Consider the following 15000-nt stretch of genomic DNA (forward strand, 5'->3'; position numbering starts at 1 on the left):
TCCTGCACCTGGTTCTCACCTGCCGAGTGGCGTCACACCTGAGCAGCAGCGTCTTGGCCTGAGGGTCGAACAAGAATGGATACTCACAGAACAGGATTGGACTCTGTAATGTAAAGGATTGGATTAGTTAAAGTTGTTTATAAGTGGAGTTGAAGGGGTAAATGAAGAGTTAAAGGGTGTATTTTAAGGGTTTAAGGAGGTAAATAAAAGGTAGAAGGGTGATTTTAAGGGTTTATGAGGCTATTTAAAGGTTTGGTGTCTTTTAAAGGGTGTTTTTTAAGGGCTTAAGAGAATAAATAAAGGGTTTTCAATTTATAAAGGGTGTTTCTAAGGGTCTGTCAGTTAAAATTAAAGGAATGTCAATTTTAAAGGGTGTTTCTAAGGGGCTGTCAGTTAAAATTAAAGGAATGTCAATTTTAAAGGATGTTTTTAAGGAGTTTAAGAGAGTAAATAAAGGGTTTTCAATTTTTAAAGGGTGTTTCTAAGGGTCTGTCAGTTAAAATTAAAGGAATGTCAATTTTAAAGGGTGTTTCTAAGGGGCTGTCAGTTAAAATTAAAGGAATGTCAATTTTAAAGGATGTTTTTAAGGGTTTAAGAGAGTAAATAAAGGGTTTTCAATTTTTAAAGGGTGTTTCTAAGGGTTTGTCAGTTAAAATCTAAAAGGAAATGTCAATTTTAAAGGATGTTTTTAAGCGTTCAACATTGAAAGCTCCCCCAAACACAGTCACCCATTCACAAACACCCCCAAAACACACACAAACACCCCCAAACATGGTCACCCACCTCCCAAACACCCCAAAAACACACCCAGACACCCCAACAACACCAAAACACATCTAAACACCCCAAAAACACACCCAAACACCCCAAAACACACTCAGACACCCCCCAAAACACACCCAAACACATCTAAACACCCCCAAAACACACCCAAACACCCCCAAGTCACTCACCCACCTTTAAACACCCCCACACCCCCACACACACACACACCCACCTCCCTCCTGGACATCGGGTGAAGCCTGCTGTTCATCCAGTTCAAGTAATCATTCCTAATATCAATTTTCTCTGCAATTTCTGGGATGTAAAAGTCGTCGCAGTTCAACCGCCCCACTCGGCAGCCGGCTTGGAAGTTCAGACCGTGGACCAGGGACAACAGCCGCAGGGAAGACACAAGGGCACGCCGGTCTCTGTGTGGTGTGGGTAGGTTAGGTTAGGTTTGGTTAAGATCTGGTTGTGGTAGTGGTGGTGGTCTGAGTGCTTGTAAGTGACGTGGTGGTGTTGTTGTAGGTTGTTGTTGTAGAGAGAGAGAGAGAGAGAGAGAGAGAGAGAGAGAGAGAGAGAGAGAGAGAGAGAGAGAGAGAGAGAGAGAGAGAGAGAGAGAGAGAGAGAGAGAGAGAGAGAGAGAGAAATACAAGCTATCTCATTGGACATACATCTAAATTGGTGTACAGAAGCCTTACCTAATATGTGTATGGATTTGTGAGCATATACCAGCATCTCTTATGAGTCTGTGTGTGTGTGTGTGTGTGTACCAGCCTTACCAAGTGTGTGTGTGTTTCTAAGTGTACACCAGTGTTTGCGTACAAGTTTACATGTGTACACCAGCCTTAGTATGTATTTCAGTGTGTTTTTAATTGTATACCAGCATGAATTTTGTGTTTTTTTTGTGTTTTTAAGTGTATACCAGCATGAATTTTGTGTTTTTTTAAGTGTTTGAGTGTTTATTTAAATTATCTGTTATCCCAGCCCCTCCAGACCCACCTATGGCATACAGCGTCAGTCCAGAGTACAGCCCCAGGTTGGTCTCGTTAGCCCCGATGAGGATGAAAGCAGGAATCATCATCATTAGGCCCTGTGGATGGTGAGGGTGGTAGAGCAGGAAGTGGTGGGTTAAATAATATTGTTACTGATAAATTCTGTTGTTTTATATTATAATTATTTGGCTACACAGTAAAAATATAGATTTGAAAATATACTTTGTAAACCTCAGTAACTTCCACTACAGCCTGTTAAACTAGAACCATGAAAACACCCTTGAAAACCCCAGTAACTTCCACTACAGCCTGTTAAACTAGAAACATGAAAACTCCCCTTGAAAACCCCAGTAACTTCCACTACAGCCTGTTAAACTAGAAACATGAAAACTCCCTTGAAAACACACACACAGGCAACAACCCCCTCCCGGCCACACACACACACACAAACAAAACAGACAATTTACCTCAAAACACTTGCAAAAACAGCCCCAAAACACCCCAAAACTGACAATTTACCTCAAAACACTTGCAAAAACACCCCAAAACACACACACCTGAAAACAACCTCAGAACAATGAAAGGGAACAAAACACAAAAGAACAATAAAAAAAACAAAAAAACAAGAAAACAAGCTGCAATATCAGGAACACAAACAAACACACACACACCCTACAAGCAAACAAACAAACAAAGATAAATAAATAGATAACAGGATAAAGAAATAGAAAAAAAATCATCATAAAAAACAAACTAGAAATCTATAAACCAATACAAAACGCAACACACCCACATACCACCAGACAAGACAGAATGGAACCTTGCAGGGACGTGGATGATATGCTGGTAATAAGCCACACAGACTTATTACCACACAGAGGAATACAAGCCGCTGGAGTCATGCTTGGGGTAATAGTCAAGGAGAGCAGGAGACAGAGGCACCACCACCGTCAAGCTGCGCAGGTCCAGGATCAGACTGCCGAGTGCCACCTTGCTTGTCCGTGCGTTCCTCTGTGGGTGTTAGGTTAGGTTAGGTTAGGTTAGGTTAGGTTAAGTTAAGTTAGGTTAGGTTGGGTTAAGTTAGGTTTGGTTAGGTTAAGTTAGGTTAGGTTAAGTTAGGTTAGGTTAACTGAGGTTAGGTTAGGTTAAGTTAGGTTAGGTTAAGTTAGGTTAGGTTAAGTTAGGTTAGGTTAGGTTAGGTTAAGTTAGGTTAGGTTAAGTTAGGTTAGGTTAGGTTAAGTTAGGTTAGGTGAGGTTAAGTTAGGTTAGGTTAGGTTAAGTTAGGTTAGGTTAGGTTAGGTCAGGTTAAGTTAGGTTAGGTTAGGTTAGGTCAGGTTAGGTCAGGTTAGGTTAAGTTAGGTTGGGTTAGGTTAGGTTAGGTTAGGTTAAGTGAGGTGTTTTTAATCTTTCATTTTATCACAGTATTTTTTGTTGTAGTATTTAGTTGGCTTTGAGCAGTGTCCCTCCTATATATATAAAAAATAAAACAAAATAAACAAATAAATAAATAAACTAAAACAATAAAATGTTTACGACTTTCAATCACTTTCCCGACACACTTGTGTATGGAGGCAGTGTTGCATGAGCCTTGAGTGACAAATATTGCGGCGTATTGACAACCAAACACTTTACAAACACTCAGCTTAGCAACACACACCAACACAACACCCTGCTCACCTTCTCCTTGATGTCCGCAGCCTGTACTGCCCCTCTGTCCCTGCCGTCCACCTCACCACCGCTGCCGCCGCCACCGCCATCGCTGCCGCCAACTTGCCTGCCGGATCGGAGGGTTGCCGTTGCTCTGAAAGTTACGTTAGGTTTGGTTAAGTGGGGCCGTGGGAAGAGGATGTAGGTTAGGTTAGGTTTGGCTATGCTTCGTTAAGTTAGACGAGGTTAGGTTACGTTAGGCTAGGTTAGGTTAGGTTAGGTTAGGCTAGGTTAGGTTAGGGTAGGCTTCTTTAGGTTAGGTTAGGCTTGGCTAGGTTAGGCTTGCTTAGATAAGGTTTGGCTAGGTTAGAATTGCTTAGGTTAGGTTAGGTAGGGTTAGGTTAGGCTAGCTTGGGATTATGACACGAGATAGCCAGTCTTGGGGAGGAGGAAGCACCAGACAGAAGTTCGGGTAGGCTTCTTTGGGTTAGGTTAGGTTTGGTTAGGGGCAGCTGAGGAGTGTGAGGCTCCACCACATCAGGTTAAATTTCAGGTAATATTTGAGTCATTTTCTCACTCACCACCAAAATTTTCCCACTGTAAAAACTTTAATATTTTTTTTCTGAAGGCTACAAAAGAAATCACTCGTTTTCCCATCCCAGACTCCTAAACACCACCCCTTTCTCCCTTCACACACACACACACACACACACACACACACACACACACACACACACACACTTTCCCTCACAGCACAAAGGAACATAGATGAGCAATTAAATCCACAACAACAGCAGCATCAGCCAGCCAGCCATCCAGCCTCTTCTGACTTAAATGTAGAAAACTTTTAAACACGTAGATATAACATAACATTTTCTTCTTTACACACACACACACACACATTACTATATTCCTCTCACAACACAAGAGCAACACTAGGGAACACAAAGAAAGACGAGGCCCACTAACCAACATCTCGACAGGAAATGAGTGAAACCTTCTGACGTATCACAAACATCCAAAATTCATTATCCTCTCACTTCCTCCTCCTGTGCTTTATTTTACTGCTTCCGTGACGTGGGAGAGTGAGGGAGAGCGAGGGAGAGCGAGAGAAAGTTTTATCACCAGCTGAAAGGAATGTACCGCTTTGTTTACATCTCAGAAGAGAAAACGAGGGTGTCACTTCTGTCAACGGGGTTACTAATCCAAAGCTGAGAGAGAGAGAGAGAGTAGTAGTAGTAGTAGTAGTAGTAGTAGTAGTAGTAGCAGCAGTAGTAGTAGTAGTAGTAGTACACAGACAATTATACTTCTCTCTCTCTCTCTTACACTCAAAACACACACACACACACACACACACTCAATGCACACTCTTACAAACCAACTCTCTCTCTCTCTTACCTCAGAGCTAGATTGGTGAGCTGAATTCAGTATTTGTACCACCACATTCGTGTACACAGTAACCAGCCTTAGTGTAAAGTCCCTTGGAAGAGAGGCAAGCCAGGAGAGAGAGAGAGAGAGAGAGAGAGAGAGAGAGAGAGAGAGAGAGAGAGAGAGAGAGAGTCATATAACCATTTTATACTCAAGATAATAAAAGACAGCAAGCGTTTAATTATTCACTTTTCAACTTTCCCCGCTTGTCTCTAACCTTTTTTCCACTGTGCTGGTGGTGGTGGTGGTGGTGGTGGTCACACACTTGCATCTAGTAGTTTCATATATCACAACATACGCTATAACACCCCTGACACGCTTCTACTATCACAGCCTCTCTCAAAAACACTCCAGAATCTTTTATTTTACCTCAAGCACACCACTTCTACCCTCAAAGACCCCATTCTTACCTGCAACATGCCTATAACATAACCAAAACAACTCAAAAGCAAGTCCAATCACACTAAAACACCTTAAAACACCTTAAACATACCCAGAACATTCCTAAACGCACAAAAAAACAACCTAAACACATCGAAAAAGCACCAAAATATCCTCAAACACACTTAAAATACTCCAAAACTCACCTAAATTGACTTAAAACGCATCCAAAACACACCGTACCAACCCAAAACACACTCAAACTCATCCATAACATCCCAAAACACAATTAAAACATCCCAAAACGCTGAAAACGGGCCAAAACACACTTAAAACACCCCAAAACACACCCAGACTGACCTGAAATACCCAAAAATACCCACAAACGCAGACACAACTCACCCGTATCCACACAAAACACACCCAAACTCATCCATAACATCCCAAAATACACTTGAAACATCTCAAAACATTGAAAACAGTCCAAAGCACACTTAAAGCACTCCTAAACAAGCCTAAGACACCCCAAAACACACCAGGAACGCTAAATATTGACTCAAACATCACCAAATCCCTAAAACACACACTCCAACACCCCCTAAACATCTCCAGACACACTCCAACACCCCCTAAACACGCCAAATACACTGAAAGCACTGTCAAGGAAGACAAATACTACAAAGACAGACAGGGCAGCAGGGAAAATTAACCTAAATATTGTTTTCTTAGCATTTTTCTGTTTTACCACCTCCTCTATTCCTTCTCCCTTCATCTTCCTCCTCTATTTCTCTTATTTTCTTACTCATTCTACTCTTATCTACACGTCTGAGTCTAGAAAGACGTGGAAACACCAGGAAAACACTGCAAAATACGATAAATATTACACTTGAATGGCAAGCAATGTGAGCTACTAATTTCAGTTTAGAAATTTTCACACTTGTTGGCACTTGCTTTTGTTACATCAGACTGAAATAACGTTCTCATGTTCGAGAATGAGGCTGTATTTTTTTTCCGTTTCTCCGTTGTAGTGTGATTAACAAGACCACTGTGGTGAGCTCTAATTGTTGTCTTTCAGAACTTGCACGCTGCAAGAGTCGTCGTCAGGTACACCAAGCAATCCATTCTCTGAGAACATCTTTTTTCCCATTCTTTATATTTTTTCTTCCATATTTCGCTCACTTGCCCATTTTAACTGCAACACTCATAAGAACATAAGAACATAAGAAATAAGGGAAGCTGCAAGAAGCGACCAGGCTTACACGTGGCAGTCCCTGTATGAAATATACCTATTTCTATCTGTTATCCCCACCCATAAACTTGTCTAATTTTCTTTTAAAGCTCTCTAGTGTCCTAGCACTAACTACATGATTACTGCGTCCGTTCCACTCATCTACCACTATATTTGAGAACCAATTTTTTCCTATCTCCTTCCTAAACCTAATTTTTTTTAAGCTTGAACCCGTTATTTCTTGTTCTACTCTGGTTACTGATCCTAAGAATTTTGCTTACATCTCCCTTGTTATAACCCTTATACCACTTTAAGACTTCTATCAGGTCCCCTCTTAACCTACGTCTCTCTAAAGAATGTAAATTTAACAGCTTCAACCTCGCCTCGTAAGGAATACTCCTCATCCCCTGTATCCTTTGTCATTCTCCTCTGTACTGATTCTAATAGACCTTTATCTTTCCTGTAATGTGGGGACCAGAACTGCACAGCGTAGTCTAGATGAGGTCTGACCAGCGCCAAGTATAACTTTAATATTACTTCCGGCCTTCTACTTTTAACACTCCTAAAAATGAATCCTAGTACCCTATTTGCCTTGTTTCTGGCTTCTATGCATTGTTTCCCTAGACGGAGTTCTGAGCTAACTATAACTCCTAAATCTTTCTCGTACCTTGTACCTACCAGAGTTTGGTTGTTTAATGTGTACCTATTGTGTGGGTTTCCTCTGCCTACGCTAAGCACTTTGCATTTATTGATATTAAATTGCATTTGCCATCTATCCGTCCATTCATTCATTCTAAGTCTGCCTGCAAGGCGATGGCATCCGATTCTGACCTAATTAATCTTTGTCATCCGCAAATTTACTAACATCACTACTAATTCCACTGTCCAAGTCATTGATATATATTAGAAATAACAATGGCCCTAATACTGATCCCTGTGGCACCCCACTAATTACATGACCCCACTCGGATTTCGAGCCGTTTATTACCACTCTGTCTCCTGTTACCAAGCCATGACCCTATCCAGCCTAACACTTTCCCATCCAGTGTGCCCTAACCTTTCTCAGGAGCCTTTGATGGGGTACCTTGTCAAATGCTTTACTAGTCCTGATATAAGATATAACCATCACCATTATCTACTGCCTCGTGCACCTTACTGTAAAAACTTAACAAGTTTGTCAGGCAAGACTTCCCCTTCGTGAAGCCATGCTGTGACGGATTTATCAAGTTATGTTTGTCTAAATGTTCCCTAATGTTCCTCGCTATTATTGACTCTTAACATTTTACCTACAACTGAAGTTAAGCTGACAGGTCTGTAATTAGACGCTAAAGTTTTATCTCCCTTCTTAAAGATGGGTACTACATTAGCCTGCCTCCACATTACTGGTACCTCACCCGACTCGTGATTTCCTTAAGACAGAAACTAACGGCTCACTAATAATCTCTTTACATTCCTTAAGTACTCTGGGATATATTTCATCAGGTCCTGGTGTCTTGAACTTTTTTTTTAGCCTATCTCCTGTTCCACTATCTCCCTAGTTATGGAAATATCTGTCAGCTTCTCATTCTCATCTGCTCTACACACCTGTTCACTATCTGGCATATCCTGAATGTTTTCCTGGGTGAAGACAGTTAAAAAATAACCATTCAAGTTTACTTATCTCCTCCCCAGAACTAACCAGCTCTTCATCTGCTGCCTTTAATGGACCTACAGTATCCTTATTCTTCGTCCTGTATATCAGATAAAATCCCTTGGGGTCCGTCTTCGCCTGGCTGGCTACCTTTAATTCATAATTGTCCTTCGCTTTCCTCGTTAACTTCTGACTGTTCTAATTCATTGTGTCCTTAAAACTTCTTCACCTGCCCTTAATCTCTTATATAAACTTCTTACGCCATATAAAATGCTTTAACCTAGCAGCCATCCATTTAGCGTATTTTTTTTTTATATTGTTCTATACGGGATATCTGCTAACTGATCTGTATGAACTTTACGAAATATTTATACAATTCATCTACATTTACTTCACCTAATCCCCTCATTTCGTCCCCTACCATCCTCCACTCCCTCGGCTACTCGCCTCGACCTCACCTCTCTCATTTCAGCATGACCTGACATTCCAACACACCTATCTCCCCCTTCCGGACACATCTGTAGCGGGACACAAGTCACCGCTCCTAGCACTCCGTTTTCTGTAAGATTTTCACCCTTCCGTTTTCACTCTCTCTTCTGCACAGGCTTTTGTCTATCATCCCTTCTATCCTCACCTCAGACCTTTACCTGCGTGACTGCTTCTTCCCTCAAGCAAGACTTAAAAAGTCCTCTACTGAGCACAACAGAAGACAAACCTAACCGATTGTTGAATGGAGGGAGTGGACCTTGTAAGGTGGTTTGATCCACAGGTCAATTAATCATCCCAAGGGGTTAATAGCGTGTGACCTCGGTGGAAGGTCAGGCTGAGGCCCTAATGAAGTCATAATCCTGTCGTGCTAATCCTTCTTGAACTGTTTTCACCCCCAAATTTACGAATTTACATTACGAAGCCTACTCCAGTGACCGACCTACCACACCTTGATGTATTATTACACATTACACACTACACTTGCGAAATGGTATTGCCTTAACATAACATTAAACATTACGTACCGTTCAATTAAACGGTAAACTTACCTGCAAGTAGTCATTCTTTAGTACTTTTCCTGATATCGTGCTCGTTATCATGTATTACGAAATATTGTGCTTTCCTTTTTTTTTTTTCTCACTGCAATTACTATGCTACATATTTCCTTGATAATGCCGCCCTTCACGTTGCTGACATCGTTCAACACCCACATTTAAAAAAAAAAAAAAATACCATTTAATCACTATGCATAGGCAGACCCGCTAGAATTTGGCCAACAGCATTCCTAGAAGGGGCACTTCCACTTATCTGGGCAAATAATCGATTCATTACTTTTCTCTCTCTATCCCTCGCAGATTATCCATATGTCCGCCAGTCTTTGCCCCCATACATTAATTCTTTTATCCACTATTTCTCCTTATTCCTCCTTCCCACTTCTCTAAGCCCGTCTCATCTATAACTTAAAAACAAAGAATATTACATGCCTAGCCATCTACAATTATCTGGAATATTTTCTCTTCCTGTACCGTTTTCTTGTTCTTCGTAACTCTTGTTATGGTGGATCTCGTTCTCAATTTTTATTCTCTAGCCACATTTTCCGTCCTTTATATTCTGTATTTTCTTTTCTTTGTATATTTGTTAATTTTGTGCTCGTAGGAACTCTACCTCCTACTCTCGTTAAGACTCGAGTTTTTTTTTTTTTTTTTTTTCTTAACCTCCCTCTCAAATTCTCACTTCCCCGTGTCGTGGGTAAACTTTTATTTCCCCCCAGAATATGTATGTATGTATGTATGTATGTATGTATGTATATGTATATATATATATATATATATATATATATATATATATATATATATATATATATATATATATATATATATATATATATATAATATATATATATATATCACACAAAACAAACAAGTACAATAATAAATATACAGCAACATTTTAAAAACACCATCCAAACTCTACTGAATAATGGTGGTAGTGGTAGTAGTAGCAGTATAGTAATAGTAAAAACAAGTAAATAAATAAATAAATAAATAAATAAATAAAAAAAAAAATACATAAATAAATACATAAACTCTACTGAATAATGGTGGTAGTGGTAGTAGTAGTAAAAATATATAAATAAATAAATCCTAATAATGAGGGATGCCACAGGCTACAGGGCCATGTAGCACTGTGGTTAGGATATAGTCATACTGGGTGGGTCTATACATTTTATAATAGGTGAAAAGTATAGGTGCAGATCATAATTATAAGAAGCAATAATAGTAACAGCAATTACAAATTATATAATAATAATAATAATAATAATAATAATAATAATAATAATAATAATAATGTTATAATAAATAGACTGAAATACACACAACTATAATACATCATAATAATAATAACAGGCCAGTGAAACCCATGGGAATACAACGGAACGGCGCTCGGGAATACAACGGAACGGCGCTCGGCAATACAACGGAACGGCACTCGGGAATACAACGGAACGGCGCTCGGGAATACAACGGAACGGCGCTCGGGAATACAACGGAACGGCGCTCGGGAATACAACGGAACGGCGCTCGGGAATACAACGGAACGGCGCTCGGGAATACAACGGAACGGCGCTCGGCAATACAACGGAACGGCACTCGGGAATACAACGGAACGGCGCTCGGGAATACAACAACGGAACGGCGCTCAGGAATACAACAACGGAACGGCGCTCAGGAATACAACAACGGAACGGCGCTCAGGAATACAACAACGGAACGGCACTCGGGAATACAACAACGGAACGGCGCTCAAGAATACAACAACGGAACGGCGCTCAGGAATACAACAACGGAACGGCACTCGGGAATACAACAACGGAACGGCGCTCAGGAATACAACAACGGAACGGCACTCGGGAATACAACAACGGAACGGCGCTCAGGAATACAACAACGGAACGGCACTCGGGAATACAACAACGGAACGGCACTCAGGAATACAACAACGGAACGGCGCTCAGGAATACAACAACGGAACGGCGCTCAGGAATACAACAACGGAACGGCGCTCAGGAATACAACAACGGAACGGCACTCGGGAATACAACGGAACGGCGCTCAGGAATACAACAACGGAACGGCGCTCAGGAATACAAGAACGGAACGGCGCTGGGGAATACAACGGAACGGCGCTCGGGAATACAATAACGGAACGGCGCTCAGGAATACAAGAACGGAACGGCGCTGGGGAATACAACGGAACGGCGCTCGGGAATACAATAACGGAACGGCGCTCAGGAATACAAGAACGGAACGGCGCTGGGGAATACAACGGAACGGCGCTCGGGAATACAATAACGGAACGGCGCTCGGGAATACAATAACGGAACGGCGCTCGGGAATACAACAACGGAACGGCGCTCAGGAATACAACAACGGAACGGCGCTCAGGAATACAACAACGGAACGGCACTCGGGAATACAACAACGGAACGGCACTCGGGAATACAACAACGGAACGGCGCTCGGGAATACAACAACGGAACGGCACTCGGGAATACAACAACGGAACGGCACTCGGGAATACAACAACGGAACGGCACTCGGGAATACAACAACGGAACGGCACTCGGGAATACAACAACGGAACGGCACTCGGGAATACAACAACGGAACGGCACTCGGGAATACAACGGAACGGCGCTCAGGAATACAACAACGGAACGGCACTCGGGAATACAACAACGGAACGGCACTCGGGAATACAACGGAACGGCACTCGGGAATACAACAACGGAACGGCACTCGGGAATACAACAACGGAACGGCGCTCGGGAATACAACAACGGAACGGCGCTCAGGAATACAACAACGGAACGGCGCTCGGGAATACAACAACGGAACGGCGCTCAGGAATACAACAACGGAACGGCGCTCAGGAATACAATGGAATGACGCTCGGGAATACAACAACGGAACGGCGCTCAGGAATACAACAGAACGGCGCTCAGGAATACAACGGAATGGCGCTTGGGAATACAATGGAACGGCGCTCGGGAATACAACGGAATGATGCTCGGGAATACAATGGAACGGCGCTCGGGAATACAATGGAACGGCGCTCGGGAATACAACGGAATGATGCTCGGGAATACAATGGAACGGCGCTCGGGAATACAACGGAACGGGGCTCAGGAATACAACAACAGAACGACACTCAGGAATACAACGGAATGGCGCTCGGGAATACATTGGAACGGCGCTCGAAAATACAATTACAGAATAACACTCAGGAGTACAGAACAACAACAACAATAATAATAATAATAATAATAATAATAATAATAATAATAATAATAATAATAATAATAATAGCAACAACAACAATAATACAGGAGAATTTTCCCAGTTAACAACAGGATAAACAGTAAACATTAATCATTACTACTACTACTTCTACTATTACCACTACTGCAATGGAAAAAAATAAAATAAAAAATAGATAAAAAAAAAATAAATAAAATAAATAAATAAATAAATAAAAATAAAAAAAGGACCTGTCACATGTATGCTTGACAGATTCTTACACTTTCCCTTATTGACCAGCACCTCCTGATGTAATCCTTGACAAAATAACATGATAATGGTAACAACAACAACAACAACAACAACAACAACAACAACAGCACCAGCATAAAATAACAAATAATAATAATAATAATGAATAAACCAATATGATATCAATTACATGAACATTAAACACCATACTGCTTTTAGGGTTTAAATCTCTCTCTCTCTCTCTCTCTCTCTCTCTCTCTCTCTCTCTCATTCTGTGTGCATATTCAAAACTGTAGTAATATAGTAGTAGTAGTAGTAGTAGTAGTAGTGGTAGTAGTAGTAGTAGCAGCAGTAGTAGTAATAGCAGTAGTAGAAACAGCAGCAGCAGCAGCAGCAGCAGCAACAGCAGCAGCAGCAGTAGTAATAGTAGTGGAGAGTGGCATAAGAGTAGATAGAGTAGAGGTAGAATGAATTTATAGTTAACAACTAATGTTTATATTATAGAATATTAGATATGGTTGGATGCCACAGTCATTAGCGGGAGCTGGGGCTAATGACCTCCAAGTAATGGAGCCCCTAATTGACACATCAATAAACATGGGATGGAGGTATTATATTAGATTATGTAAAAAAAAGTAGTAATAGTAGTTAGTAGTAGTAGTAGTAGTAGTAGTAGTAGCAGTAGCAGTAGTCGTAGTAGTAGTAGTAGTAGAAGTAGTAGTAGCAGTAGCAGTAGTAGTAGTAGTAGTAGTAGTATTGCTGTTAATAATTGTACTAGCAGTAGTAGTAGTATTGCTGTTAATAATTGTACTAGTAGTAGTAGTAGCAGTAGTAGTAGTAGTAGTAGTAGTAGTAGTAGTAGTAGTAGTAGTAGTGTTGCTGTTAATAATTGTTGTAGTAGTAGTAGTAGTAGTAGTAGTAGAAGTAGAAGAAAAAGTAGTAGTAGTAGTAGTAGTAGTAGTAGTAGTAGTAGTAGCAGCAGCAGGAGCAGCAGCAGCAGCTGTAATAGTGGCTTCCTTTTCTCTCATTATTATTAAAGCAAACCAAAATAAAAAATAATTTGACTTTAACTGCAAAGAATTTTTTGATCACTTAAAATAGACGCCACCATTTTTCTGACGCAATCTCGACACCCGGTACAAACCAAAAATCGGACTGAAATAGATCCTCTCCGAGGTGAGAGTTCTCCCCGCAGTACAAAAAAGAAAAACGGGCTTGGGATGAGGGACAGCTTCTATCAAGTGGTCAAAAAAGACATCACACATTCAAATCTTGAATCTGTAATTGTTTTGTTTGAAAACAAGACTAATAAATCCTTGGCCACTGACTCCAGTTACCCTGCGTGGATGTGCGCCAAACCATCTCTAGCTGAGTGCCATGTACTTGGGCATCACCAGTTGGTTATTTGGCAAGAACTCCAGCAGGTGTAACACAATCAGGCAGTAATCAAGAATAATTTGACTTTATCTAATTAACTTTAACTGCAAGGAATTTTTTGATCACTTAAAATAGACGCCACCATTTTTCTGACGCGATCTCGACACCCGGTACAAACGAAAAATCGGACTGAAATAGACCCTCTCCGAGGTGGGAGTTCTCCCCGCAGTACAAAAAAGAAAAACGGGCCTGGGATGAGGGACAGCTTCTATCAAGTGGTCAAAAAAGACATCACACATTCAAATCTTGAATCTGTAATTGTTTTGTTTGAAAACAAGACTAATAAATCCTTGGCCACTGACTCCAGTTACCCTGTAACCCTGCGTGGATGTGCGCCAAACCATCTCTAGCTGAGTGCCATTTAGTTGGGCATCACCAGTTGGTTATTTGGCAAGAACTCCAGCAGGTGTAACACAATCAGGCAGTAATCAAGAATAATTAGACTTTATCTGTAATTGTTTTGTTTGAAAACAAGACAAATAAATCCTTGGCCACTGACTCCAGTTACCCTGTAACCCTGCGTGGATGTGCGCCAAACCATCTCTAGCTGAGTGCCATTTAGTTGGGCATCACCAGTTGGTTATTTGGCAAGAACTCCAGCAGGTGTAACACAATCAGGCAGTAATCAAGAATAATTTGACTTTATCTAATTAACTTTAACTGCAAGGAATTTTTTGATCACTTAAAATAGACGCCACCATTTTTCTGACGCGATCTCGACACCCGGTACAAACGAAAAATCGGACTGAAATAGACCCTCTCCGAGGTGGGAGTTCTCCCCGCAGTACAAAAAAGAAAAACGGGCCTGGGATGAGGGACAGCTTCTATCAAGTGGTCAAAAAAGACATCACACATTCAAATCTTGAATCTGTAATTGTTTTGTTTGAAAACAAGACTAATAAATCCTTGGCCACTGACTCCAGTTACCCTGTAACCCTGCGTGGATGTGCG

The 15000-nt window shown here is 41.1% G+C and overlaps 1 long non-coding RNA gene across 6 annotated transcripts in view; it reads right to left on the minus strand.

Annotated features, from left to right (window-relative positions):
• Positions 1-5459, minus strand: part of LOC135113979 (uncharacterized) — a 7356-nt gene extending 1897 nt beyond the window's left edge. Inside the window, exons 1-7 of one of the 6 annotated variants that reach the window (XR_010275154.1) lie at positions 5050-5459; positions 4803-4884; positions 3435-3558; positions 2555-2768; positions 1765-1855; positions 998-1190; positions 20-103 (exon numbers count right to left, since the gene is read on the minus strand). This is a non-coding gene — a long non-coding RNA (uncharacterized LOC135113979). Of the gene's footprint in view, positions 1-19; positions 104-997; positions 1191-1764; positions 1856-2546; positions 2769-3434; positions 3559-4373; positions 4576-4802; positions 4901-5049 lie in introns of those variants that run through there. The other 5 variants (XR_010275155.1, XR_010275153.1, XR_010275151.1 and 2 more) reach the window with 5 other exon arrangements.
• Between the last annotated feature and the right edge of the window lie 9541 nt (positions 5460-15000).

This window comes from Scylla paramamosain, chromosome 27, assembly GCF_035594125.1.
Source record: "Scylla paramamosain isolate STU-SP2022 chromosome 27, ASM3559412v1, whole genome shotgun sequence".
NCBI lineage: Eukaryota > Metazoa > Arthropoda > Malacostraca > Decapoda > Portunidae > Scylla > Scylla paramamosain.